The sequence below is a fragment of the Tamandua tetradactyla genome, chromosome 14, assembly GCF_023851605.1.
Source record: "Tamandua tetradactyla isolate mTamTet1 chromosome 14, mTamTet1.pri, whole genome shotgun sequence".
In the NCBI taxonomy this organism is placed as follows: domain Eukaryota; kingdom Metazoa; phylum Chordata; class Mammalia; order Pilosa; family Myrmecophagidae; genus Tamandua; species Tamandua tetradactyla.
The window spans coordinates 89,588,571-89,597,532 of NC_135340.1; the positions used below are offsets into that span (position 1 = coordinate 89,588,571).

An 8,962-nucleotide genomic window follows, 5' to 3' on the forward strand; every position below is an offset into this window, starting at 1 on the left:
TAGGTCCTTAATGAGATAACAATGAAATCCTGCACTATAGTAGGTGCTCAGTAAATGTTTAGCCCCCTTCTTCCTGAAATTTCATTCAACAAAGTCTGTACCAACATTACCTTATTCTCCCAGTACAGTAGTCACCATGCTTGATAGTGGCCCACATGTCATCCATATGTTTTTTCCTCATTGGAGGCAGCTGAGAATAGAATATTGTTGATTGTTGGTACGTACTAAAGACCTACAAAATGACTATCACTCCAGCTATTAACTCTAGCCTCCTTGTAGTTTCCTGGTCTGGTATTAAACCACAGAATGCTATTTACGTTGTTATTCAGCAGAATCAGTTGCATTCTCTGCCATTTAAGTGAGACTGATAAGGCTCTGGACTAGAAGGTACAAATGATCTTCATCACCCCCTAGTCATTTTTATGAGGAAAAAACAAAGGTAAACCAAAGAAAAAGTATGTTACATTTCCTTTAGGCTTGCTAGCTGATTTCCTGTATAGTACTCTGATCATATATTAGAATTACATCCTAACTCAAATATATGAATTCTTCCAAATTTTAGGATTTGTCCCTAATTAAAAAGGCTTCTCTGGGTCATTATAGCCATGAAACAAAAACTCACTGGGGTCTTGAGTTACACCGGCTCCCGGGCCTCCGGCGCCGCAGACCCGACGGGGGGTGGTCGTGTCCCGGGGGAGGATGAGGCCGGGATTGCGCGCCCTGGAGGTGCGCCGGGTCCCCGTTGACCCCGCGTCTCTCTGCAGCCCGCCGCCGCCGCCGCCGCCATGCCCTTCTCTAACAGCCACAACGCGCTGAAGCTACGCTTCCAGGCCGAGGACGAGTTCCCCGACTTGAGCGGCCACAACAACCACATGGCCAAGGTGCTGACCCCCGAGCTGTACGCCGAGCTGCGCGCCAAATGCACGCCCAGCGGCTTCTCGCTGGACGACGTCATCCAGACCGGCGTGGACAACCCTGGTGCGTGCACCCCTGGGACAGGGTCTCGGTGCCCCACCCCAGACACCCCGGGGCAGGGTCCCGGCACGCCCTCCGCAGGGCCGCTCCCCCTCCCCGGGGAAGGATTCTGGAGCCCCCCTCCCCGCAAAACACCCCTTGGGCAGGGTCCGGGCGAGGGAGGCGCCCCTCCTTCCCGCGCAGGCGTAGGGGCCTGCTCAGCGGCGCGGGCTGGCCTGGCAGTGACGTCAGTGTCCCCGTTCCGCGGCCCCCTCCCCCCAGGCCAACCGTACATCATGACGGTGGGCTGCGTGGCGGGCGACGAGGAATCGTAGGACGTGTTCAAGGACCTCTTCGACCCCATCATCGAGGACCGGCACGGGGGCTACAAGCCCTGCGACGAGCACAAGACCGACTTGAACCCGGAGAACCTGCAGGTGCGGGGGCGCGGCGGCGCGGGTCCAGCGGGTCGGGGCCGGGGGTTCTCGGGCGCTCACCCCCGCTTCGCCCCCAGGGCGGCGATGACCTGGATCCCAACTACGTGCTGAGCTCGCGGGTGCGCACCGGTCGCAGTCTCCGCGGCTTCTGCCTCCCCCAGCACTGCAGCCGCGGGGAGCGCCGCGCCATCGAGAAGCTGGCAGTGGAAGGTAGGGGACCCAGGTCGGCGGGCCGCCGGGGGCCGTTCTGGGTCCCGCCCCGGATTGTTTACGGGTCACCCGAGCCACCGCCGCGCTCTTATCTGCGCGTGCCTGGGTCCGGTTTCCCGGAGGGCGGGCGGCCCAGGCAGCGCGCCCCCTCGCTGCCCACCGAGGTCTGTGGCCCAGAGAGGGCGGGCCAGTACCAAAGGCCACACAGCAGACTATTGATTGCTTGCTGGGCTGGAGCTGAGTGCTCTTTCTTCCATTCCCTCTCTGAGCTGTACCCCCAGGGCTGCTGGGGCTGGGGTCTTGGGAGGAGCCCACACTCCTGGATATCCCCTGGTCTGAGGGGGAGGTCTGGGGGGGTGCTGTAGGGTTTTTCCTGGGGGGGCGCCTAGGGAGGAGCTGGACCCCGGCTGTGTCTCCTTCCCACAGGCACAATGACAATAAGAGTTTCCTGGTGTGAATCAACGAGGAGGACCACCTGCGGGTCATCTCCATGCAGAAGGGGGGCAACATGAGGGAGGTCTTCACCCGCTTCTGCAATGGCCTCACCCAGGTGCTGCCCCAGCATGGGCTCATGCCATGGGGGAGTCTGTGCCAGGGGGACCCAGGCCAGGGCCCGGCCACTCCCGAGGGTAGGCTCAGCCTGGCCTCCCCTCATACTGTCTTTTCCACCTCCAGATTGAAACACTTTTCAAGTCTAAGAACTATGAATTCATGTGGAACTCCCACCTGGGCTACATCCTCACCTGCCCATCCAACCTGAGGACAGGGCTGCGGGCAGGTGTGCACATCAAGCTGCCTCATCTGGGCAAGCACGAGAAGTTCTCAGAGGTGCTCAAGCGGCTGCGGCTTCAGAAGCGAGGCACAGGTGAGGGGAGGGCAGGAGAGGGGGAACTGCAGGCCCACTAGGGGCAGCCCCACCCTAGCCCCCACCTCCCCTCCAATCACCTCGCTGCTCTCCAGGGGGCGTGGACACCGCTGCCCTGGGTGGGCTCTTCGAGGTCTCCAATGCGGACTGCCTGGGCTTCTCGGAGGTGGAGCTGGTGCAGATGGTGGTGGACGGGGTGAAGCTCCTCATCGAGATGGAGCAGCGGCTGGAGCAGGGCCAGCCCATCGACGACCTGATGCCCGCCCAGAAGTGAAGCCTGGCCTGCCCCTGCCACCAGCCCTGCCGCTTCCGAACTTATTGCCTGGGCAGTGCCTGCCCGTGCCCCTGGTGCTCCCCGCCTGGCGGCCGAGCCCCTAACCTTGCTGTAGAGACTTCTGTCACCCATGGTAGAGTTTATTTTTTTGATGGCTAAGATGTTGCTGATGCTGAAATAAACTAGGTATTTGGCCTGCTCTACGTCTCCGAGTGGAGCCTCCCTGTTCCCAGGGGCCTGGAGGTCAGACTGGGGGTCCCTGTCCTGAGTCTGCCAGTTTTCACTTTTCCCTGCCATTTGCTACCAGTTCTGCTTCAGTTTTCTCTAAGTTGGGACAGTAGCCAAGAGGGGGCCAGAAGCGAGCCCACTGAACCCTATTCCACTGTGGGCCAGTGGGGCAGGGGCCTGGGGAGAGGGAGCAGCCCCAGGGGCGGCTGAGCCACGTGAGCCACGTGTGCAGCTCAGGGCACTAGCTCAACTCTGTCCAGCAGGGGAGGCCAGACAGGAAGGGCTGTGAGGGAGGGTAGGGCAGGAACCCAGAAACCTGAGGCGTTTCTGTTCCCTCCCTGCCAGTCCCCTCAGCCCTGTTCCTACTCCTGACTCCCTGCTCACGCCCGTCCACTCCCCTCCCTGCCACCCACTTTGTCCTCATTTCCTTCTGTGATGCCATCCCCAGGCCCAGCCCTCCAGCCCTTTCCAGACACCAGTGGCCTGGTGTTAGTCCCTCCTCTCCGGAGCTTTCCCTGTGTCAGAGCCCCTCAGCCTACCATGGTGGGGACCCTGGCCCAACAGCATGGACATGGAGCTGCTCAGGGGCCATGTCTTCCTGGCCTCTGTTTTCCCCTCCCAGTTGCCCCTCCCTCTCCTGCTTCTTGTTCTGGGTTCTTGCCAAGGGTGAGCCCTTGGAGGCCCACGGCCAGCTGGATGATCTGGCTTCGGGTAGAATGCCTGTTTTCCCCTAACCCCCACCCTCAGCTATGCACACGCAGTCTGCCCTGCCACCTGCTGGCTAAGGCGTCCTCTTCCCTGATGCCCTGCGACTAGGGGAGGGGGGAGCCAGGCATGGCCCTCGTACCTGCTGCCTTGTAGCTGGGTGTAGTGTGGACAGGGGTGGGTACCCCTGCCCCCAGCACATCTGGAATGTCACCATTGAAGTTTCTGGATTAACCTGCCCTCCTTTCCCTGGGATGAGAGGGGTGTGTCAACCTCTGGGTCCCCAGACCGCAGGACAAGCCCAGGTGCAGGTAGGCGATGTGGGTGTCCTCACGTTGGCTTCAGTGGCCAGACTTGGACTGGGGTGGCATGCAGGATGACCAGGCTGAGGAGGGTTCTGGGGAGCCTTTGCCAGGAGAGGGGGTAGGTCTGGGGCCCTGAAGGTTCCTGAGTGAGCACTTGGTGGTGGGCTGGCACTCAGCCCCTCCCTGGCTGGTGGCCTTGGGGCCGGGGCCAGCTCCGAGCTTGTACCTTCACCCGCAAAGACGTGGGCCAGGCCAGAGGCAGGAGCAGGCAGGACTGAGGACGTTCAGCTTCGGGTTATCTGGCCCACTCCAGCTCCCTCGCTCACACCATTCCCCCACCCAGGGTGCCCTTTCTCCCACTCCTTCCAATCCAACTCCAGTTGAAGACCAGCCTGTAGGCTCTCACTGCCCTCGGCACCAGCCTGGGTGGAGGGGGACTATGTGGAACCCACCCACCCTGAGCTGAGGCGCCTGGTCCCACAGGCCCGGCACTTCTTAAGGATGTTGTAGATACTCCCCTTTCTGGACTATCAGGATGGGGCACTCCCAGAACCACTGGTGGTCAAAGTAGATGAAACCTCAAGTCACCGAGAAGGGGTCTCCCCCACTTCAGCAGGGCCTTGCTCTAGACCACTCCTCAAGTGCTCAGAACAAGTTCAAGGCCACCTCCCTCAGAGCTCGTGGCCTTCGTTCACCCAGATCCCCAAGGTCCCGTCTTGCCCTCCTCATCTCATACAGGGCACCTGATAAACGGTCAGGATCCCCTGCTGGGAATGCGGCCTCCCTGGTTCTCTGAGTCCTAAGGGCAGGTGCGCTCCCACGGTGGGCTGGGGTGTGGAGGCCCTTCCACCCCTCCAGCTGCCCACCCTAAATCTCCCCAGGTGGAGTCCGTCTAGGTGCGGTCAGCGGCTGAGGTGCCACCTGTGCCATCAGTCCACAGTGCCCATGATGCATGGGAGAGCCAGGCCTCCACAGGGCTTGCAGCACAGCTGGGCCCTGCAGGCTGAGTTGGCATCACCTCAAAACCACTGCTTCACTCTTGGGCCACTTGCCTTGTGACCCATCATTTCCTCCTTGCCTTGCTTGGGTGAACTGCTTAATTCTTTGGGGGACAAGGCAGGGCTCTGTCCACACCCCCTCAGTAGGTACACTAGCCTTTCTGGCTAGTTCCTCAGAAGAGTTCCACGTGCCTCCCTTTTTCCAAGCTTTCTTGGGGCACGGATTCCAGAGACCTAATTTTCTTGGAATTCATGGTCAAACATGGGCAGTTCAAGAAATGCTCCATCAAACCATAATGCCTAGGATGGTAAGGGTGCAAGAACACACTTATACTCATTTACTGTCTTGGGTTGAGAACAAATCTTTCTGTGGGGCCTCCTGGCAACACTAATCGCAAACATTTACAGCATCCATACTTGCCAGTCAGTAATTCCACGCCCAGGAAAGCTGCTGCCTGGGTCTGTCCCGTGCACTGGGGGATGTTGAGTACCGTCTCTGATCTACCCACTAGCTGTCAACCAAAAATGTATTGACATTGACAAATGCCACCCCCTTCCCCTTTGAAAACTACTCCCTACAAAAATAATTGAGATACAATTGTTTCTATTTTATTATTATTTTTAAAATTTTTAATTTAATTTTATTTACTTATTTATTTTTTTATTATATGGGCAGGCACCGGGAATCGAACCCAGGTCCTCTGGCATCACAGGCAAGCATTCCTACCTGCTGAGCCACCGTGGCCCGCCCAGATAAATAACTTTTAAAATTTTTTTTGTGGGGGTGCATGGTCTGGTCTGGGAATTGAACCCAGGTCTCCCGCATGAGAGGTGAGCATTCTACCACTGAACCACCCGTGCACCCGAGATACAATTATTTTTAATAGTGAAAAACTGGTAATGACTGCTGACAGTAATAGCTTGGCTAAAAAATCACTATACCTCATCCTGGATGGGGTCCTTGATGCAGCAATGGTGTGCAACATTTGGTGAGATGCTGACATCTCACTGAAGTGTAAAAACAGGTTATAAAATAGCTTGTACTAAGATCCCACACACTCTGTATGGGGAAGAAACCCAAGGAACAGCAGTTAGCTGTGGTTAGGTGGGTGGGTGGGGTAAGTTGAGTCCCTTCTTTAAACTTTATTTTCCAGACTTTCTACAGTGAACCTGTATTACTTACATAAGACAAAATAAGTTCTTTCTTTTTAGTGCTTTTTTTTTTTTAAATAAGTGTCAATGTGTCCCAATTCCCAGGAGGCCTTGCAGCAGCACCTGGACCTTACCGCTGACACCCTGAGGCAGCCGGGCAGGAAGACTCTCCCAGATGGCTAGAAACTGAGGCTCAGATGGACTGGTCCAAGGCTGCCCAGCTCCAAATACTGGGCTCTTTTCACCATTATTATTTTTTTTTTTTTGCTTTTAAGAACATTCTAGACTTCACAAGCGCAAAACTTGCTTCTCTAAGCAGTAGCTTAAGAGCCTGTAATTGCCTGGTGGGTGCCTCATTCTGTATTTCTATTTTTGAACCAACTGGTACATTAACAGAGCTTCCTGAAGCACCCCTGGAGAGGGGAAGGGGGCATTACATTTAACTCACATGGATCCTATGTTAATTTCCTTTTCTTCAGCTTAAAAAAAGGAAATATTTTGATTGGCAGGAAGTCATCTTTCTGGCTGTTAGGTTTCAACTGAGCAGGTGACAGCATTTTGGTTTGGAGAAATGAGGTGTAAAGTGTCTGTATTTATTTAGTACTGCTGAGGGGAGAGGTTTTTGACATGGGGACTGCCAGGAAATGTACAGGTTTCTAAGTCTGGCTGGAGACTTTCCACTCCCAGTGTCTGGGCTCATTCTACCTTTCTCCCCAAACCCATCTTTGAATATAACTGCTTCTACTTGGCTAAAGACATATTTTCAGATCCTTCCAGGGGAAGTCTGAAGAGGGAAGGACTGTGCTTTTCTCTGCTTTCTCCAACCAATCAGGATGTATGGCTGGCACTCCAGCAGCCATCTTGGAAGATGAGGACAAGACCAACCCTGCATGGCCAAGTTGAATATACAAGCCTGGCTGCCTTCATGTAATATGGTAAAAACAGGTGTGATGCCCACAACCACTAGTGGCTTAGCAACTGGGAGTAGGACTGTGAGGACTCTCAAATCCCTCAGGGCTCAGCAGTGAATCTGTTCAGGAATTGAGGTGGATGGAGAAACAACAGCCCCAGAAACAGCCTGGCTTTAGGCATCACTTATGCCAATTTGCACTCAGAATGGCACATGCAGGGAGGGAGGTCCTATGGGGAGATGAGACTGATGGCAATGACACCAACACCTCCAGAACTTTTATTCATCCCCTGCCTCCCTCGACATGCCTACACCCCACTTTCCACAATCTGATCTGCCCACCCAAAGCTTGGGGCCCTGCCTATGCCCTGATCTCCTCCATCAAGGGCAAGACTTCCCAGCCCCCTTTCAAGAAGGAACCTAATTCTCACCCATCACTCCCCTCAGGGTTTACCCTTTATCACTACCCTGTTGCAGAAGTGTTTCACTGGGGAATCTCCTTTCTGAGAGAATGCCAAGGACCTCTCAGGATTTAAGTTTTCCTTCATTAACCCCATGCCACCCACTCTGGGCTGAACCTATCACTGGTGCAGGTGGTTCATGTGTAATACATACTGAGATTATTCCCAAAATATAAAACATAGGAAAAAGCAAAAATTCCCACTAAAACTCAAGTGAAACCTCTTGTCAATACTTTCGATCTGGGTGGGCCACGGTGGCTCAGTGGCAGAGTTCTCATCTGCCATGCTGAAGACCTGGGTTCAATTCCTGGGGCCTACCCATGAAAAAACAAACAAAAAATACTTCTAATCTGGTGTCTGCCCATGCAAAAAACAAGCAAGCAAGCAAAGAAACAAAACAAAACAAAAAAACCCACTTTTAATTCATCAACGGCCCTAAATAGCAACTCAAATGTACTACATGCTCATAAGGAAATAATAAAGGTGACTGACATATTATTGTCTATTTTGAAACTGTTGCCTCTGGGCCTGATGGGAAATGTCTGGGGGAGGCCTGTGTCATGGTTCAAAGCTTCCAACTCCCTTTCCTTCTTCCTTCAGACTAGAAAGGAGGAATGAGATACCTACTGTCTGTTTTATTATTCTGGCTTTGAGGACACAAGAGATTATGGATTTGCTATTTTTCAGACTTAGCCTCAGTGTTTTGGTTCATTTTATTAACAACATCCTAGGAAATATAACAGAGTAAATGTATCCTTCATATTCTGAGCTATCAGGAGAAAAGGAGTGTGGCACGGCCACTCTGGGCTGACGTTTGAGGATCCCTGAGAAAAGCACCTGGGTCTTACAGAGTCCATAGAATGGAGTAAGAATGCAGAGATGTGGGGCACTGGAGCAGCAGGCAACAGCTGAGCCATGCCAAGTCGTAGAGGCCGGCCAGTGGAGGCGACAGAAGGGACCAGCAATTGCTGTCACAGTTGCACAGCAGCACATTTGGGAAACTGGGGGACCGGTGGCCTGGCCCTCTGGGGCCCCATAGATTACCCTCTATCAAAGGACTCCTGGTGCCAGGCTGGGGAACATGGATGCTCAGAGAATGCAGTCACACCCCCACCCACAGGCACTCCTTCTTGGAAGGTGAGGCAAGTTTGTGCAGACCCGGCTCTGGAAGAGCCCTGGCACAGGTGGTGTCCCACGCAAGCCACTATCTCCTCCATCTTAAGATCTGTCCCTCCCCATGCAACTGGGACCCTCAACACATTGTCTCTGATGGACAACCAGGGAACTCCACCCTGGGACACTCTGGACCCAAGGAACAGACGTGCACGATGTGGACCCACCTGGTGGGAGAGCAACAACAGCAGTGAGGCCTTACTTGGACATCCGGAGATGTGCTGGCCACCACACACTCCAGTCTGCGACTGCCTTTGTTTGTGCTGCCCCTTCTTCCACTGAGCAGACTC

The 8,962-nt window shown here is 54.6% G+C and overlaps 1 pseudogene across 1 annotated transcript; it reads left to right on the plus strand.

Moving 5' to 3' along the window:
* Positions 1-746: 746 nt before the first annotated feature.
* On the plus strand, positions 747-2,939 carry LOC143656377 (creatine kinase B-type-like; annotated as a pseudogene). Its single transcript, XR_013162475.1, has 7 exons — positions 747-978; positions 1,237-1,391; positions 1,469-1,699; positions 1,793-1,842; positions 1,998-2,151; positions 2,277-2,466; positions 2,562-2,939. The product of XR_013162475.1 is annotated as a creatine kinase B-type-like (transcript).
* Positions 2,940-8,962: the final 6,023 nt, after the last annotated feature.